The 20459-nt window shown below is 30.2% G+C and overlaps 1 pseudogene; it reads left to right on the top strand.

Annotated features, from left to right (window-relative positions):
* Window positions 1-13889: 13889 nt before the first annotated feature.
* LOC114320522 (protein TEEBE pseudogene) lies at window positions 13890-18743 on the top strand (annotated as a pseudogene).
* Window positions 18744-20459: the final 1716 nt, after the last annotated feature.

Genomic DNA, 20459 nt, shown 5'->3' on the forward strand with positions numbered 1-20459 from the left:
AAAAAACAAATAGATGGATTAAATTTGTGATATCAATATGGTCTCATTTAGAACCTTGTTATAGCCTAGAAGTATTCATAAAAATAAAAGAAGGGAGCAAATTTTGCCAAATTTCTTGTGGTTTTGGCCATTACTCTCTTAATGTTTGGAAATGACCATATAATCTCACATAGTTTGTAAACTGAAGTGCATCCTTAAACATTCCATCCAACTTAATAGTAAGTGTGAAACATATGGCAGATATAAGAGAGTTATATGCTCATTTTTAAATTCAAGGGGGTAAATCGCACATGTAATAAAACACATGGGTTAAATTATTCTTTGCCTTTTAAACAAATCACGAAAATATCCGTAGTTCACACACTTAAGTTTCTTATATAAAGGAGTATTTTAGTCTTTTTCATTAAATTGTTAACGAGCTTAACAGTACATTTCAATCCACAAACCACGTGGGGGTTATGTGGTCATTTCTAAATGTTAGGGGGTAAACCGCACATGGCACAAACCACTGGAGGTTAAAGTGAAGTTTGCCCTAAAAAGAAAAGAAAAGAAAAAGCTAAAATTATATAAATAAGAGTAAATTACACTTACATCTCCTGAGATTTTTGACAATTGTAAAGACCTCTCATGTGGTTTCAATAATTACATTAACCTTCTTTATTTTTGAAACTATTATCAAGATCTTTCTACTGTTATCCTCTGTTAGACTATTTAACAGAATTTGCTAATATCATACTGATGTCATAGATTACAATATCAAAAATGACAAAATTACCTATTAGTGACATTATCTATTCAAATGAGAAATTTCACATACCTCTCCTGAGATTTTGCATATATATTATCAAAAACTCATACATATTTTAGCATTATTTAGTGAAATTCTTAAATTTCATGCAATATTAAATAAAACCCTTAAATTGCTAAGACATTATAAATTCTTTTAATGGAAACAAAAAACTTAATTTTTACTGATACAATAATTATAAATAAACAATCTCTTTAAAATTAATATTACTATATAACATCCTAATAATTTAATATAAGGCTTCTTTCACATTACATAAATAACATAAAATTTATTATTTTAAGTAATGTATTTATTATTTGAATTTTTTTTTAAAATTGAAATAAATGGATTTATTTTTTTCCTGGCAATTTGCATTACTTATTTATTCATATGTAAAAAAAACTATTATTTTATCTTTTCTCAATCATATATTATTTTCAAATTTTAATTTTTGTCTTTGAGTCATTAAATTTTTAGTTGATGCATATTTAAAAAAATATAGATTAATATATCTGTCATGATTACAAAAATTAAAAAATAAATAAATATAGAAGTAAAAAAAATCTAATAGCCTCACAATAAATTAAAGTTAGTTGATATGGAATAAAATATCAAGAAATCATTTGAGAATAATAAACAATTCAAACAATTTCTCATTTATTAAACATAAAATTAAAATTAATCTTTACTTGAATGGAGAAATTATTTGAGAATAAAATACTCAATTAATTTGTTATGTATGATACTTAAAATTTATTTCTCTATCTTTATTTATCTCATTTAAACTATTTTTATTTAATTAAATCTTAAAATTAATTTATCATCTTCATTAGTGGTTAATTTTTTTTTTAATTTTTTGTTTATAAAAGTTTAAAAACTTGTAGTGAAAAAAAAAAGAGTCAAGAAATTACATTTATATTTTGAAAAAGGTATGAAAAATAAATAATAATTTTATATATATATATATATATATATTTGATTTTGTAGTTCTGTGAAGATTGCATCCAGGGGGCACCCCCCAAGGGGAGTCTGGATGAATTGAGACGGAAGAGATGCATCAATCAACTCTTTATCATTGGTATGCATCTATCTCCAAAACAAAAATAAAACAACACTGCTCTTTATTAGATTAATAAAAGATTTTTAAATTACAGGTGAAATATGTCTCTTTAAAATAATGTGAATTGTGAAATTGAATAAAAATAACATGATAGTGTGTGAGTCGAGTAATTCTCCTAAACAAAAGGCAAACAAGACGCCTAGACCCACCTATCATAAAGCCCAAATCTAACCAGGCCCAATGAATTTGATGAGAACTCAATGCCAAATAGCATGATCGCCGACCAATATGAATGCCGATTAAGAGACGCTGGTGTAAACGGCAAATACCTATGCCGAGAAGATAAAGTGGGACCATGATGTCCCTTTTCTGAAGGTGTAATAGAAAATTGGGTCCTGACATTCAAGTGATGATGACAGACATAAATTATGTAAGAAATATTTACACTAAATGGCTATATGAGGAAGGAGAAGTGAAGAAGAAAGGTATGCACCATCAACCCACTAAACTCTTTCTCTTTCTAAAAAATACACTCATCCCTCCTCATCTAATTTTTCTATTGAAATGCTAATTCTGACACCCGACTTGAGTGTTTCCTGTTTCAGGCATCAGAGTGAGGATTAAACGATGGAATTTTTGGATTAAAGGAATATTATACAACCATTCCTGACAGATAGAAATTTTAGAGGAGCGTTGATGGGGAAGACAGAGGAGGAGTGAGGCTAACCATTGATTTTGTGATTGCAATGAAGATGATGATGACAAGACAGGTAAGCCTCTCTGCATGTTTGGCCTGGGATGCTGATCTCCTCTCCTCTTATTGTCACTCCTTCTCCCTTGGTGAATGAAGGAAACTCCCTTCCCTTTTATTTTGAATGACATTTGCTCCCTTCTGCTAGCTTTTCTGCTCTGCGCTTCCTCTCGGCTTGGTATTGGACTTGGGCTCCTCCATTTATATTAGTATGAGCAGCAGTGTTATTCCGTGTCTTATACCCCTTTTTCTAGTAGTGATGTAATTTATACAGCAGTGAATCAGTGATACAAAACAACGAAACAAGCAAACAAACAAAAAAAAATTGGGCGCCCAAAACTTCACGTTAGATGGGCCCACGGACAAGCTATTAGAGATCTCACGTAGACCTCTCAAACATTTCTGTAGTACGAGTATGTGTCCTCCCTTTGTTTATTAAAAAAAGCAAAAAAATTAGGATCAGGCTTCTTTTCGATTAGAGATTGAATTGGAATATGTTGTTGGCCTGTGGAGGCCTACCACAAATCGTATTTTTATAATCTGGTTGAATATATAGGATTTGTGGAGTACTTTATCTTTATAACAAATCACTTTGATCGAATATCGATAATTATTTAATCAGATCAGATTTCTGTGAACAGTAAGGGGTTGTTTGGAGTATCCTAAATAAGTGTACTTTTTGATTTTTTGAACTAAAAAGTTAAGAAAAAAAATATGAATGTTTGTGTTAATTTTTTATTTTTTTACGAAAAAATATATAATAAAAAATTGTATAAATAAAATGTATAGGGAAAGAAAGGTGATGGCATGTACGGCTGCCCAGTTGTGCCCTAGCAGGTCTTATAAGGAAAATAATTGCCTCCTTCGGGGCAAAGTGTTTGGATAGTGATGGTTGGTCCATGGGGGCCATCATGGGTCCCATTTTAATAATCTGAACCGCTTAATATGTACAACTCGTCGAGTATTATATGCCTGTAAAAAATCACACTGATCGGATATCGATAGCTATATGATCAGATTAGTTTTTTTCAACAGTTAACTATCACACCATTTGTTTTGTTTATACAAAACTGATTTGATCATATAGTTAACGATATCCGATTAACGTGATTTTTTACAGACATATATTAATCGATGAGTTCTACATATTGAATGGTTTGGATTATCAAAACGGAGTCCTTAGGCCCCAACATTATCATCAAAATTTGACTTTACATATAGAATTTTTTTTCCCCAAACAAAGTGTAATGGGGGTGTTTGTTTCAGCTTTTCAGAGCCAACTTATGACTTTTAGCTTTGAAAAAGTTATTTTGGACTGTTTGGTTAAACTTATTTCAAACAGTTTCTGATTCTAACAGCTTATTTTAACTCAAAAAAGCTGATTCTGAGAAGCTGCTCACCCCTTGCTTCTGATTATCAGCTTCTGCTGTGGACATGTTAATTTATGGTTATACTCTTAAATTTTTTTTTATTTTTTATTTTTTTAAAAATAGAAAAAGACTCAAATGGATTATAGATTATTATTATTATTTTTTATGTGAAATGTAGACAAACAAAAAATAAAAATTAATTGAAAAAGTTATTTCACAGCTTATTTAACAAACACTACTCGGCAATTTAAATCTATAATTCAACAGTTACACCAAACAGATTAACAACTTCTGATTAAGGTCATAATCTATAATCTGTTAAGTTATAATCTATAAGCTGTTTTAACAGCTACACCAAACGGGGCCAATGTCTGGTCTCTGCCCCAGCAAGTACGGTTGAGAACAGTGCTCAGTCCATTTGTATTATAAAAATATATAAATTATTTTTTTAATATTTTTTATTTGTGAATAGTAATGTTATTTTTATTTTTTGTATGATTTTTTGACTTTTTGAATTATTTTTAGGTTGCCAAACCAGCCCTAAATATAATTTTTCAAAATAAATTGTTGACAAAAATCTGATTCGATCAAGTAACTATCGATATCCGATTAACATAATTTTTTATAGGAATAAAGTACTCAACGAACTCTATACATTTTATGGTTCAGATTATCAAAACAGAACCTGTGGTGAACTCTGCAGGCCCAATAACACCTTCCAAATGTAGATTGGAGATAAGCATGTCCCAAAAAATTAAGCATTTATGATACTTGATGGTGGTTACTTGTGGTGGGTTGGGGGTTGGAGATAAGCATGTCCCAAAAAATTAAGCATGTATTAGACTTGGTGAAAATTAAGCATGTATGATAGTGATGGTGACTTGTGCTAGACTTGGTGAAAATTAAGAATGTGTATGATACTTGGTGATGGTGACTTGTGGTAGACTTGGTGAAAATTAAGCATATGTATGATACTGGGTTGGGGACTTGTGGTAGACTTGGTGAAAATTAAGCATATATGATACTGGGTTGTGGCGACTTGTGGTAGACTTGTTGAAAATTAAGCACGTTTGATACTTGGTGAAAATTAAGCATGTATGATACTTGGGGGGTGGGTGTTTTGCTTCCTATTAGTATTTGTTTATTAAAAAAAGCAAAAAAATTAGGATCAGGCTTGTTTTTAATTTGAGATTGGATTGAAGTATGTTATGTTGTTGGACCTGTGGAGGACCATCATGAGTCCTGTTTTAATAATTTGAACCATTGAATATGTAGGATTTGTTAAATACTTTATCCTAGTAATAAATCACTTTGATCGGATATCGATAACTACTTGATCAGCTCAGATTTTTGTTAACAGTAAATATAATTTTCAAAATAAATTATTGACAAAAATCTGATCTGATCAAGTAACTATCGATATCCGATCAACATAATTTTTTACAGGAATAAAATACTCAACAAATTCTACATATTTTACGATTTAAATTATCGAAACAGGGCCCGTGGTGAACTCCACAGACCCAATAACACCTTAGATCGGAGACAAGCATGTCCCAAAAAATTAACACGCTATGCACCGGCTTGTTACATTTTGCGTGTGGAATAATAATTTTATTTTCTTGACTTTGTATTTTTTTTTCACTATAAGTTTTGAACTTTTATAAGTTTAGGAAAAAAAAAAATTAACAATTAATGAAATTAAGAAAGAATATCCATGTTTCTTATTTGAATTAATTTTGAGATTTAATTTAATAAAAATAATTTAAATGGAAGAAAAAAGGGCAAACTTCACTTTATCTCTTATGGTTTGGGTCAGGTGCAGATTACTCCCCTGACATTCGGAAATCGCCACATAACCCCATGTGGTTTGTGGACTAAAACGCACACTAATGTTAACAGAAGTTGTAAATTGACAATTATACCCTCATTCATCATCTTCTTTTTTCTCTCTCTCTCCATTTCATCTTCATCGTCTTACATACAGTTTACCCAGTTGACATACACTTCACTTCATCATTTTTTATACAGTTAACAGAAGTTGCACATACACTCCATCTTTTATCTTCACAAACCATCGAAAACACGTGATCTTAAACATAACACATATATGCATCTGCTGAGTTAATTCCTAGTTATCCCAACTATTTGATGGCAGTGTTAAACAAATATTTGTGCTATTAAACAAGAGGGGATTGAGGGACGTAGATTCGGAGGATAGCTCAATTGAGTGTGATTGTGATCTTGGTACAACACAGTTTCGCTGGACTGTGGAAATGCAAGCCTCACCTGAGCAATCACCAAAGCAGCATCAAACACCTAATGCATGGAACACACCAACTAGAGTGCTAACTGATGTTGAGCAGTGGCCAAAATTGACCACTGTGTCCCCATTGGTGGCAAACGAAATGATGTTGTCAAATTCACTTAGTGCTGATCAAAGGAAAGAAGTAATGGGTTCCAAGCAACGAGAGAGTGATAAGCCCGTGCGAGCTTGTCGAAATGAGGATTCGGTTGATCTACATATGGAAGATGGTAGTGAAGGTCTGGATACACTTGCTATATCAGGTAAACCTCTACAAGTTGGGAGCTCTTTAATTAAAGAAGAGATTAACAAGGTGTCAAAATTGAAGTATAAAATAGGTGCCCATAAGATTGAGAACCAAGTAGATGGCATTTACAATGTCCCTATTGAGATCTCAAAAAAAGGCTTTTCTCATTGGGAAAATGCTTTGGTTGGATACTTCATTGATAAAAGATTCTCTTTCCATTATGTGAAAAGTTGGGCGGAGAAACTTTGGGGAAATTTGCTTGAGGACGTTGTCTCCATTGACAATGGTTTTTTTATTTTTAAAGTAAAAAGTGAAGAGGCTATGGACACAATCTTGGAAGATGGCCCCTATTATGTTGGGGCTAGATTGATTGTTATTAAAAAATGGCAACCTGGACTAAAACTAACAAAGTGTGAATTTTCAAGTGTGCCATTGTGGGTGAAGTTGTACAATGTTCCTTTGGAACTTTGGAGTGAAGAGGGTTTGGGTTACATAGCTAGCATCTTGGGAACTCCTCTTTATTTGGATGAGCCAACTTTCAAGAGAAGCAGACTTACATTTGCGAGAATTTGTATTGAAGTGCCAGCAAATAAAGAGATCCCTAAGTCTTTCAAAATAAATCTTGGTTATGGTGACCCATATGAGATTCAAGTTGAGGTTCCATGGAAGCCCCAAAGGTGTGATGGTTGTAAGACTTTTGGCCATACCACTAATTTGTGCCCTCAAAAGCCAAAGTCTTTGAACCCTCCTTCCTTCAAACATGAGTGGAGAGTCAAGGACACTAAAACACAAATTCCGACTAAATGGGAAGTGGTGAAGAAAAAGGGGAGAGATGGTGGGCAAGGTTCAACGCCATTGATCAACAAAGAGAGAGAGACGCAGTCTTCTATCCCCTCAACATCTAATGCCTTTGATGTCCTTGGTGATATGGGCGAGTTAGGAAATGGAGATTCAAGTCAAGAGTTGAGAAATAGAGGGAGTCCATCTCCAAGTGATCCTAGTTATGGGGAGACTTCAAAAGAGGATAACAGAAGAAAACTTAAAGCGAAACTTCATGACTTGAAGAATGCCAGAAGGAAATTCTGAATCCTTGTTTTGTTGGAAATGTTGTGCTTGTTTTCTATAAGCTCAGTTTGTTTTTTGATGGAGTAGTTATTTTGTTTATTTTTGTGCTCCCATCAAAAGCTGTGTGTTGAACTTCATTGTATATTTTTCTTTTTTTGGTTATAATATGACTTACTTATCCAAAAAAAAAAAAAATATTTGTGCTATGTTCAAATTTGGAATTGATGGCTGAAAACTCCTGCATGTAGTTTAGTGCCTTCAAATTTTTAAGACGAATTGATTCCTAGTTATCGCAACTATCCCAACTATTCTTAATACAGTAGATGCAAAATATATATATATATATTAAACATAACACAGATATATATATGGATTAGATATACATACATATATATATATATACATAGATTATATAATCAATTTTTTTTTTTTTGATGAATTGAAATTAGCTTTGATATACATATATATATATATATATATAGATTATAAAATTTGCATACACATATATAGATTATATATATAGCTACGCATTTCAAACCATATTCAGTAAGACTATATATATAATTTGCGGTGGGGGTTCTGGATTGGGGTTGTCTGAAGGTGTTGGGGGTGGTCAACTGTGGAGGTCACGGTGGAGTTGAATGAAGAGTAGCTCTGGACTAGGGTTGACTGGAGAGTGGCGTCAAAATGGGATTGACCGGAGTTGCGTAGTAAGAAGCCCAAAAAATTTTGATATTACGAAGATCAATCCATATTCAGTAAGATCAAACCATCTTTCATTTTCTTTTGTTCTTTTTTTCTTTCCTAGGTAGAGATTTATAGATCTGATGGCATTGTTTATAAATTTGAAGATGTGCCAAGGGCATTTTTGTCTTAAAAATGGTGTTACTCTCCTTGCAAGCGCGTGACTCTCACTTTAACAGAAAAGCTAACTGTGCGTTTTAGTCCACAAACCATATAGGGGTTATGTGGTGATTTCCGAATGTTAGTGGGTAATCCGCACCGGCCCAAACTATAGGGAGGTAAGTGAAGTTTGCCCAAGAAAAAAAGATTGAGATATAGATTTTAGATGTAATAAATAATAAACTATTTGAGTATTTTATTATATTCAAATAATTTATTTCTTCAAGTAAAATTCTATTTTAATTAGATGTAAGAAATGACGAATTTAAATAGTTTATTATTCTCAAATAATTTCTTTGTCTTTCATTCCCTATCATCTAATTTTAATTTATTGTAACATGATTAGATATTTATTCAATTTTATATTTATTTTTAAAAATTTTATTATTAAGGTGAGAAATATTGACTTATTTTTTTAATGATAATTAAAATTTGAGAACAATATAAGATTGTGAAAAGATAAAGCGATAAATTTTTCTTAAATATATATATATATATATATATATATATATTTATGAGGTAACATTTGGTAATTTTTATAAGTCAATTTTTTTATTATTATAAATATGAAATGTTATTATGTTTATTTTTCTTAAAAAAAATTTAATACACAAATATGTTTATAAAACAAAAGAAAAATTCATGTTTGGTAGGTTGCTATGGTATTGGGTAATGCTAGCTAACATTGATGAAAGAGAAAAAATAATGAAAAAAATTGAGGAAATAACATAGAGAAGAGAACAAATAATAATAATAATAAGTTATATGGTATTATTATTTGTTGCAGTGACACTATGAAAAAATGAATGAGAAAATAAATAGAAAGAAAAATGAAAGAAATAAAATAAAGAGAAAGAGAGCGATAATTTTTCTAAATATGTATTTTTCATACCAAAAAAAAAAAAAAAAAAAATTATCAAATACCTATATGTATTTTTAAATTTTTATTCAAACTCTAATTTCTCAAAATAATTATTTATAAAATTGGTGGTCTTTTTAAAAAATAAAATATCTTTTATTCTTTGTTTCATAATTTTCAAATAAATGATTGTATTCAATTTAGTATAAGGTTTAATGGTGGTCAATTTATTAGCTCTTTTTTTTATTATTATTTAAATAAGGTAATGTTTGGTTATTCTACTATATATATGCTTGTCTTAACAATTTAGAATTTTTTAAAATATTGTATAGAATTTAATAATTTTATTTAACATTATTAAAATAATGTATGAATCTTTATTAATTTTTTGTAAAACCTCAAAGAGGTGAGTGAAATTTACTATTTGAATATAAAGGATAATTTTGAAATTTTTATTCATAGTACATGACGTTATATGATATCATCATATTCTGTTAAATAAATTAACAAAAGATTTTGTGAAAGAATTTTAATAATAATTTTAAAAGTAAAGATAGTTTCTATAATTATAAAAATTATAACAAATATACCGGAACCTACCACTAGAATACCGCTCTCACACCAGCCAAATGGCAAACAATTAAACAAAAGAAAATATTGTCAATTGCCGAACCAATCCTGGCACTAGATCTCTAGAGAGAGAGAAAGCAGGACCCACCTTCCGCTTGACCTTGACCTTGACCCTGCCACTCCCGGCACCTTTCAAGTTTATTAGATAAATGATGATCCGTCTCTGATAAGAATAATGCTTGGGACTTCCTTTTGGGGGTCACCTCTCACTCCCCCTTTGTCACGTGACGGGTGGTGATTGGAGGAGTAGGAAAAAAAAGAAAAAAAAAAAGAAAAAATAACCAATGAGAGAGAGAGGGAGTCAAAGGAGATGAGGGAAAAAGAAAAATAAATCATTGTTGCTCTAATAAATAGAGAGGGATTTTCAACGAAAAAATCCCCCAAACTCAACTTCCAACTCCCCCTCTTATAGTAGGACCCACCTTTCCATTCTGGAATAAGTTTTTGGGCAAGACTAGTGTGCCCACACCATTGCCTCCTAATAACTAGCAAGAAAACATTTTTATTATTAATACATACATTTCATTCTTTTGTCAAATACTTTTTTTTAACAAATAATCAATATCAAAATAATTTAAAATAATATATTTATGATATCACAGTTTAATTTTAGTTCATTTGAGGATTGAACCAATAATTTTTTTTAATCAATAAAAAAGAATTGTATTGATAAAGATAGCTTACAAAACAGATGAAAGCCATCAATAAAAAAAGGTGAGTGTAAAATCATCAAAGCGAAATTGAATGATTCTAACCAAGTTGGTTCCAAAAAAATAATTTCAATCATTTGCTAGTACAACACACCAAATTGGTAAGTCAGTGAAGAATCAATCAAAACAAAACAAATTTTTAATTTTCAATTTATATTTATGAAAATTTAAAAAACTATTATAAAAACTTGTTTGATAATTTTTTTGGTTTATAAATGGTTCTCAGTTCATAAATTTGAAGAAAAAATGTAAACTCAAAAAATGAGTTTACGTTGGTTTTTAAACCGAAATTTGAAAATTTGACTAACAATTTTTTTTTTAAATTAATTTTTTTTTTCATATAAATTTTTTCTATTATTTTTTTCAAATAAATTTATTTTTCAATTAATTTTTTTTTCCAATTATAATGTGTATGATTTCATTGTCATAAATTATAAAAAATAAATATAAATATTTTAGGCCTGAATAAACATATTTTTTAGTTTATGTTTTTAAATTTTTTTAAATATTTTGTTCAAACCAAATACGTTTGTAATTTATATTTTTCTAAAGATAAACAAAAATCAATTTATAAAATTTTTATAAATATAAACTAAAAATGTAAACGTTACTAAACGCTACCTAACAGTCCAACCCACCATTGGAACAACACTGATATCAACCAAAGAGATAACAAAAACCTTATCTCAAAGATTTCACTCCAAAAGCAAAGAATGCAACCGGCAGCACAGCAAGCTTCTAATATTCCTTGATCCGGCCCCTTTTCTTTTCCTCAACGGTTCAACTTTCCAAACATTATTGTATAGATAGAAAGAAGGGAAAATTGCAAATAAATGGTATTTCTACAAAATATTTCTAAATTTATGGAAAAACTTATAATTTTAATTATTAAAATCTATTAAAAAAATTACCTATTTTTAATTTTTTTGGGAAACTTGCAAACAGAATGAAAAATTACAAACAAACAAAAAATTACAGAATTTGACTATTATAATAAAATAGAATAATGTTTGGGACCCCCTTTTGGGGGTCACCCCTCACCCCTTTGCCATGTGGCGGGTGGTGATTGGAGGAGCTGAAAAAAAAAAAAAGAAAAAGAAAATGTAACCAATGAGAGAGAGAGGGGGTCAAAGGTGGTGGGGGAAAAGGGGGGATGAATCATTTTGAGTTTTAAATTTTGACGATGTAAACTCTAATCTTTAGATTTATTTTTCACCTAAATCATAATGCAACTTATGTGAAAACACAAGTATAAATACAATAAAAATTTGATAATACCATTTTTCATTCATACGACTTTACCTACGGCCTCAAAGACAAAATCAAATTACATAATTATAAGCGGGACTTAGCAAAAACAATAACAATAATTAAATAGTCCATTGAACAGTGCTTATATTACAACTTCGTAAGGAGCTTAAATCTTATTCAACATTTCATAGTAATATTTATAATCAACTTTTACCACAACTTCCATGCACACAAACAAAGCCTTCAAATGACAAAAATAAAAGACTAAAGAAAGGGTTGACAAAGCTTGGCTCCGCTAGAGACCAAGAAACGGAGGCACTTCACGAACAGCTTCACAAAAGGGGTGGACTCCCGAAGCAACTCTAAACTTGACGATCCACATGCTCCAACACGAATCAGACAATCAGACTCAGACTCTGGCTGTTGGATGGGAGGACCAAACGGCTCAACGACAATACTCATAAGGATCAATATAGTCTACCCGGCATAAATACCATTATGGCAAAAATTGGCCATAGCCGTAGTCTACATAGTACCTAACACTATGATGACTATTAGTGACCTATGAAATTCAAGGAGTAACGGAATATCTTACATCCCGAGGTGTTAGAGCAATTCCAGGAGAACGAGTTTCCACTCAGGAGTTACGTGGACGAAACTGGATTATTCAACCTCCAGTCAGGAGAGTATAGCCTCAGCAATCACCTACACAAAATACATAATAATACACATTGAAACACATTGCCTATACAAATATTATATCTTAATTTAATCCCTTATATAGGTTTCTAGCTTAATTATTCTTTACTGATGTCAAACCAATGCCTAAAAGAATATGAGAACAGAAATATTATTTAATTTAAAATAATTAGTTCATTATATGTTGTGAAATTTTTATATCCCTATTTTTTTTTTATCTTTTTAAATATATATATATATATATATATGTATGTATGTATGTTTAATTTGTCACTTTAAATGTTTAATTATGTGAAATATTTCTTATAAATTTTATATTAGAGAAGTGTTATATGTCATTGATTTTCTATCACCTCTTATATAAATACTCATAATTATTAGTTAATTTATTTATAAATAATAGTGGTTGGGCATGTGCGTTGTACGTGGCACATGATTTTTCATCAATTGTTAGTATTGTAATTATGCGTGCCTCTTAAATTGGTATGTGATATATGTATAAAGTATGGAGACTTGTACGGATAAATTAATTTATATCCAAAATACAACTAAGTAAGAAATGAATACATACTTAGTTGAAGAATTTAAATAATAAATAAACATTTTTATAAACATAAATACTAATGTATAGCTAGATTGTTGAGATCATAATCTTATCTTAAATAATAAACAATAAACAACAAACATGTCTTTTTCTTTACACGACGCTTAGTCCTTGGCTCATGACGGGGAGTTGGACATCCTCAGTTTGATTCATCGATTTTTCGGTATTGGAGACAAAGGTGACCTTTTCTGGCGAGGTTATCGTTAACATGCCTTCTGTTTATGTTTACTTACACACTTCCTACTTGCCCCTAGTTACGATGGACCTAGCATTAGGTTGATCGAATTGGCCCAATGCCTCAAGGAGGGTAAGAGCTGCATAGGTTTGGCGTTAGCCGAGACTTTGATGGGTTTAGATGTTTTCCATCGGCGAGAGATTATTTGGTTTGCAGGGAGTCCACTACTTCCCTAGGTATTGTTTCCCACCTTTTCTTATTTATGATTTCTCACATCACTCAACACTCACTCTCTATTATCTCTCAAAACCTTTTCCTTACTTTTCTCTTAACGTACATCTCTGTGTTATTTAATCTCTCTTCTTCTTTTCTTCGAAGGTTCATTACCAAACATTACATCTCTTTTAAAGACAACTTCTTCTTTGACTCTTCTTTTTATTAGTGGACATAACACTCATTTTTGGAAAAAAATGAATAAAGAATGGAAAGGTAATGTTAAAAGAGGCCAATAAAAATGGTAAAAGTGGTAAAGAAGATAATAAGGTCAAGTTGGGTTCAATTGGACGTTAATTGAACCTATTGCATCTCGAGTCATTACATACTCTTTAGTGATGATTCGAGAAGCGATGTCTATCACTTCTCTTGAGGTAACTCTATGATAGGGAGGAGATTTTTTTGGTATTTTATTTTCATTTATTGAACCCTTGTCCAATCGATTCATAGATCATCATGCAACAACTTTGTGCCAATCGATGATTTGTGAATCGATTCTACTCTTCCATAGATCAATTTCATGATAGGGAGAGGCAAAAGGGACAAACACATCTTGGAAACACTCTATTTTTGCTCTGCTTCATTTCTATAGAAGCAGGGAAGACCCTCAAAAATAGTAATAGGTTGGCGACCTTTCTATCCGGCAGACCACTTTTCAAGGCCGGCCGGCCACTCTACTTTTTGTAGGCAGTGCCATTTTCATGGCAGAACAAAGTAGAGGTTGGGGTGAAAACATATTAATTTTCTGACTGCAAAAAAGAACAGTTTTGGCAGCAAAACAGAGGAGTTTTTGGGCGGTTATTCTTGTTCATGCATGCGCAACTTTTTGATTCTCGTTGATTCATAGATCATCACGCAACAACTTTGTGCCAATCGATGATTCGTGAATCGATCTTACTCTTCTCTAGATCAGTTTCACGATAGGGGGAGGCAAAAGAGACAAACAACTCCTGGAAACACTCTATTTTTGCTCCGTTTCATTTATGTAGTAACAATGCAGACCCTCAAAAACAGTGGCCGGCCGGTCACTCTACTTTTTGCAGGCAGTGCCATTTTCATGGCAGAGCAGAGCAGAGGCTGAGGTGAAAACATATTAATTTTTTGACTGCAAAACAGAACAGTTCTGGCAACAAAACAGAGGAGTTTTTCGAGCTGATATTCTTGTTTACGCATGCGTAACTTTTCGATTCCCCTTAGTTTTACACAAATATTTTTTTATGAACTTTTCATTTCAATTTTTCATAATTTATACCTGTAATATAATTGAATGTATGAAATTAATTGCACAATTATACAATTTTGTTAAATAGTTCATCTCATAATACAAATTCATTAAACCCACTATTGCATATTATTTGCATACTATTGGTGTAAGAATGCATTAATATCAATATGTAATATATTTTTATACATCAAGAGTTATTGAGTCTTGTTTCCTGTGCCACGAATATCTTGCATGTTGAAAAATATAACATTAGGCATTAGTATATTTTCATTTATGTAGAAAATGTGAAATAATTTTTTTTTTATTTTTAAAATGGAATGATATTGTAGCTTAATATTTCATCGATATATGAATTTCATAATTGGTTTCACGATATTTATAGATCCATACTTGTAAGTGTTTGTAGGGTCACTTTTATGAAACTATTAAGTTACATACTTTATTTTGCCATTTCTAAGTAATTAGCATATGACAAAAATTGATCAAAATTTTTTATTTGATGTACTTATTTTCTAATCATTGAGTTGTTGCGATATTGTTTGGGCATCATTTGATTTTTTTTCCTTGTAATTTGACTAAAATGTGTGCATGAGGTACATTGTTTTTCTTGAATTTCACAATAAATAGGATAATTCCTACTTCAGCTCGTCTAACGTTGCTTAGAGAGTACGTTGCAATAGATCTTCTGCAGTTTTTATTTCACCATCTTCTTGTTTTTCTTTTTACTCATCATTATAACTCATTGTAATAAAAATATTTTGATGAGTAAGAGTTTGAAGCAATATCATATTATTATGAATTTCAAAATCCATTTTTCTCAATAATGTGATTTTTTCTATGAGGGAAAAAAAGGTATAATTATTGTGGTGATGGAGATGTCTTGCAAAGTTTTAGTTTGTTATTGAAAGTGTTTATTGTGAACACTTAATTGTATGACATGTATGTATATATGTATTAAACATAAGTTGATTGGAGAACAATATTATATTTCGCAATTTGTCCCTAGCAAATATAACTATATATTACTATAGTGATACATGTTATAAAATTAAAGTATCTGATGGTAATATAGTATTACAGATTGACAATGTAAGAATATAGTAACATATATAAATTTACAATTATATATATATATATATATTATATTTATGTATGTAGACGTTGATATATATATATGTTACAAAAGTAATATGTGTAATCTTTACAATAATATAATATAGGTAACAATTAAAAGTTAATTATTCATAATTAAATAGTTGGTCATAATGTAGATGTTTAGTGTTATAACTTTTGTGTGTATGCATTATTTTTTAATTGGATTATTAAATTCACATAAAATTTGAAAGGAATTTGTGAATAATTTGTGTAAAATTAGAGATTAGTGAAGTAAAATTTTAAAAAAGAGAAGTTTATAGTGTTGGTTTGATTTTTTTTTTCAAACTTTTGTTTTGAATTTTTTGATTTTCATATTTTTTGTCTTTGATATTTTTTTAATAACCATTTTATTATCTTTTTAGATTCACTTAATTTACTACTTTTTCTATTTTTTAATTTTACTTTGAGGTTTAGGTTCACTTAATCTAAATACACTTAGAAAATAATTTGTTATGTATTCTTTTCAGAAAAAAATTATTAATATTAAATAATAATAACAAAAAAAATATAATAATAAAAAATCAGTACATGTTTAAATTTATAAATTTTTTACTAATATTTTACTTTTTAATTATTAGATATTATATTTTTATGTAAAAGTATAGTTTAAATATAAAATATGAAGAAATTTCAATATCTTTAATCACCAAAAGTGAGAAAACATGAAAAATCAAAAAGTGAAAAACAAATTTAAAAAATAAAACCAACAAAAGTGGTTATTGTTTAAAATTTTGACGTCATACATGGTTAATTAAAGTACTATGTAAATATTAGAATTCATAAAATATAATTTAAATAAAATGAAAGTGTACAAGGATAACTTACGAATTTTTAAATGCAACACAAATCTATATTTTAAAAATGTATGCACTTTTCTCTGTCTAGATTCGAATAAAGGCATACAATTTTAAAGTTTAACAAAAATTATTCACAGTGATTTGTATTGTAAATATTATGTATATCAATATAAAAACAGACATAAGAAAATAAGAAGGGAACAGTTGGTTTATATAGGATTCTTCATGACTTTTAGAAAATATAATAGATTTGAGAGGGTAAAATTGAGATTTAGAAAAAAGTTGAAAACATGGTAGGCTCTTTACACTTTATAATAGTAGTAGATTATTACATAATTACTAACAACTAATAATATATTACTATGTAATTCAGTGATTCAATGTGATAAAAAAATAAATGATATATAACAGTCCTTATATATTATTTATTCACTCTTCTTTTATTTCTTTTATTTGTTTCTCTATCTCTCTCTATATCTCTTTTTCTACTTATCATATGAATTTAATAATAAATACTATCTAAAGATATGATAGAAAATACTTTGTTATCTTTGCATCATTAAGAGGTATTTCAATTTATGCTTGCAAGATATTACTCTTCACTTTTTATCATCTCACCATTTTGAACCTCTAAGTATGTTAAAAATGCTAATCTAATAAGTCAAAATCTTCAACCATATGCAACAAAATTTGACTAATCACAAAATCTCTTTGATAATATTTCCCAAAAATCACTAACCTCACCTTAGAAACATTAGACAACGGGTATGAAAGATTTGAACATAAAGTAGCTACTACAAACTCATTGTTGCATAGTAAAACTAGTCCACATGCAGGTAAACTAGTAAAAAATAGTGGATTTGAAATTGGTCCACAAGTGTTCAAGAACTTCTCAACAGGAGTCCTCATCTTCCCCAAAAAAAAGACCTAATTTCACCAGTTCCTGGATGAATCATTGAGTCACTCAAACCAGTCAAATACATAGACTCAAGACACTTCTCTGTCCCCTTCGAACTCGCCGCGATAGAACCAGTTGGAGGGAGAGAAAGTGCCACTGCCGAAGTCGTAAGAACAATCCCAAATAAGTTCTACAACCTCACTTTCTCCATTGGAGATGCCAAGAATGGTTGCCATGGATCGATGATGATTGAAGATTTCGTTGCAAAAGAAACCCTAAAAGCTCCCTATACATCTCATGGAAAGGGTGGGTTCAAGAATGCAAGTTTCAAGTTCCAAGCAATTTCAGCTAGGACAAGGCTCACATTTTACAGTTCATTTTATCACACTAAGGTTCATGACTATGGTCAAATATGTGGCCCTGTCTTGGACAATGTTATGGTTTTGTGAGGGTATCTTAGGCATTTTGAATGGATTTGTTAGCTAATGTTCTAGCACTGAAATGGGTTATGAGTAATTTTAGTTAGAAGTTGAGTAATGGTCTAGATATAGGGGATTGTGTGTAATGAATGGCCTTGTGGGTTAAAAAGGGTCATGTGTGAGTCATGTTATAGTTTTGTTTTGTTTTTTTTTTTTTTTGAAGTTGGTGATTTTGAGCATGTCCTCTAATATGTAAGGATATGTTTGAACTTTCCCTTTATCATATGACCTTAATAATAAATACTATCTAAAGATATGATTAGAAAATACCATGTGATTTTTGCATCATTAAGAGGTATTTGAATCTATGCTTGCAAGACTCCTGAATTTTTCTATGGTGGTAGTTTTAGGGCACCAGATCTTAATCATAATAATGAGAAAATCCATTCAATGGATAGGTAATGAGTGAAATCGGTTGCAAAAAATGAGTGTATATATATATATATATGTATGTATATATGTATGTTAGAGTTAAAATAGCAATACTTAGCATGATTTTAAATAACTAATTTTATATGGTGATTTTAAATCCATCAAGATTAAGCTATTTAATTCAACTTTCAAATTCATTACTAAACTATTGTATCTAAATTTGAATTACTATCCTTATTCATTTAAGGTCAAATGGGTGCTATGTTCTAGTTCATGTCCGTCTTTCCTTCCCCTCTCTCTCTTCTTTTCTAATTTAAATCCAAATCACACAAAAAAATATAAATCCAAATTCAAACCACAAAAAAAAAAAAAAAAAAAAAAGAAAGAAAGAAGAAAAGAAAATCTAATCTTGTATCTACGACATGACATCAAGTCTGCAATCTCAAATATGGAGTCAGTCAATAAAATGAAAATGAAAGGCACCCAAACCCAAAACAGAGCTAAGAAATAAACTCAAATAAAGACGCAGATCAAATAATTTTTCTTCTAATGTCGTTTTAGTAATTGTTACTCTGCCATAACCAATGCATTTGATCTAGTTGCTTATGAGTCACATGGGGTAGTGCAACAAATCCAAAGAGAAGTGGAAGGGGTGAAAGAATGCCAAGCAGTGGAAATGTCTGTTGCTAAATTGGAAGAGAGGAAGACAGAGAGGGGAATTCACCGGTTTCGTTGGTTTACAGTATCGCACAGAATACACTAATGTGAGATTGTTTGCAATTATAGTTGCGAAGATGCGAATATGTTCGCATACATGTCTTATTGCTATATTCTGTGTTTGGAAATTTTTGTGTTCATAGACTTTTCCTTATAGTATATAGCAGGTGCAATTTTTTTTTTCTTTGTTGGACACGTACGTCTAGACAAGAGTTTTGGGACAGAGAGGGGGACAAGAATATGGAACAAACGATCCCAAGCTCAAATCTATTGATTTGGAATCTACACCTATTCAAATGGACTATAAATCTATAATATTTTATTCTTAATTATCAAATAGCAACCAGGGTCAGCTGAAGGAATAGATGAGCAAAGAGAAATTATTGTTCTGGTTAGAAAGATTATGTGACTGTGTACTATTTAATACTGTAATATCATTTTTTCATTGTTTTCTTATTTTTAGGTCTATGTAACTTTTAAATTCCTACTATTAGTTAGGCACACCGTCGATATAAAATTTCTAAAAACAAGATAATTACTCACGAACAAAGCTGTTTTTTACGTCCTAAATTTTTATTGAAATTGTGGCCAAAAAAATCTATCCTTATATTAAGTCTAAAAAAAATTGTCCCAACACCATAATTAACTTTATGGATTTGAGATTTCAAAAATGTTTAAAATACCTAATTTATCACCCTTAAAAACTACTCTTAAACCCTAATGATGTGTCTAATAAGTGTCAAATTTTAATTTATCAAATATTTCATCATGTATGGTCTAACCTCAATGTCACATCATTAAAGATTATTTAAGAATGAGAAATTAAAAATTATTGTCAAATTTGGAGTTCTAAACCAAAAAGGCACCTCTATAATGGAGGTGCCTTATATTGTCCTAGAAGTCCATCTTGAATATAGTTTAATTACTATGATTTGTACAAGAAGAAAAGAAGCATGTAATACAAAACTATATATATTATCCATGCAATACAAGGCAATCTTAAAACATACAAATCAAGAATATTACAGTTGTATAATTATTATTTTTAAGTCCAAACTATTTAAAATCACACATTGCCACAATCCACTTATCATTCTTAGCTACCAGTGTAGAGCAACACAACA

The sequence above is a fragment of the Camellia sinensis genome, chromosome 10 (genome assembly GCF_055761805.1).
Source record: "Camellia sinensis isolate YWXY chromosome 10, ASM5576180v1, whole genome shotgun sequence".
Lineage (NCBI taxonomy): Eukaryota > Viridiplantae > Streptophyta > Magnoliopsida > Ericales > Theaceae > Camellia > Camellia sinensis.